The following is a 1,105-nucleotide window of genomic DNA, read 5'->3' as shown; positions in this document are numbered from 1 at the left end:
CCTGGGTGTAATTAAATGTTCTCGTGAACTTAATTTTTTCACATGTCGAAATGAAGTACTGATGAAAAGCAAAGGAAAATGGAATTGTTAAATATTCTAAAACCATCGACATCATGCCACCTGATTATTTAAAGTAGCTTTTTATCACTGCATTTTGTCACCAAACCAAAGAGGTTAAAATCTAGATCTCTGTGTAAATAATGTTTCTCCACCCTCTTCTTCGCGTGTTTGTAATTAATATTTAGACAATGTATAATATTTTTGAAAAACAGTAAAAACTGAACGATGACTTTTTGGAATCATACGACATTTTAACGCTTAAATCGCTATTTTTTTAAGTCAGATGGTGCACAACATTAACATGCTTATTATTTTAAATCAAACTCATTGAGAAAAATGTTTAGTGACATTTTCTTACTTTCATTAACTATAAGAATATTACTATTGAAGAAAAAAGAAGTCGTATTAGATAAGAGAAACCATATTGATAACAAACTTAATGAAAGTACATTAGTCTTTATCCTGCATGACGTAAATCGTGTTTTTCAGATATTTTTTAATTTAAGTTTCAGATCACTATTTCTGTTGAAAACTTGTATGCATTTTATAGCCACAAAATATTTTGAAAATACATTATATTTCCTGTTTTAATATTTAAATTTGTACGGATATCCATTAAAGAAAATATCTTTAAAGCTTAAGTAAATTATTTTTTATTTTGTAACAAAAATATATATATATATGTACATATATATATAAACATGGTAGTACAGAAAGGTTCTGAGAATATTTACACATTACACAAACAGTATTGGCCCCAACAGTCTACGTAATACCGTCACTACCACGTAATACAGTGATATACATATATATACATGGGCTGCTCATAAGGAACTTAGAAAACATTATTGACCCAAATATAATATAAACTATACAGTAATGAAACACTAAGGACATCAAATGCAATACAGAAATACATAAAATTATTATCTACAAGTTAACATTAAATCTATAAATAAGATGAAATCCATGTATTATACCAGTGGTTCCCAACCAGGGGTCCGCGTAGGTAATACCATCTCATTAAACAAGTAAGTTTTTTAAT

This window comes from Limulus polyphemus, unplaced genomic scaffold (assembly GCF_000517525.1).
Source record: "Limulus polyphemus unplaced genomic scaffold, Limulus_polyphemus-2.1.2 Scaffold1855, whole genome shotgun sequence".
NCBI lineage: Eukaryota > Metazoa > Arthropoda > Merostomata > Xiphosura > Limulidae > Limulus > Limulus polyphemus.
The sequence above is the reverse complement of the archived record's forward strand: the minus strand, read 5'-3'. Positions refer to the sequence as shown.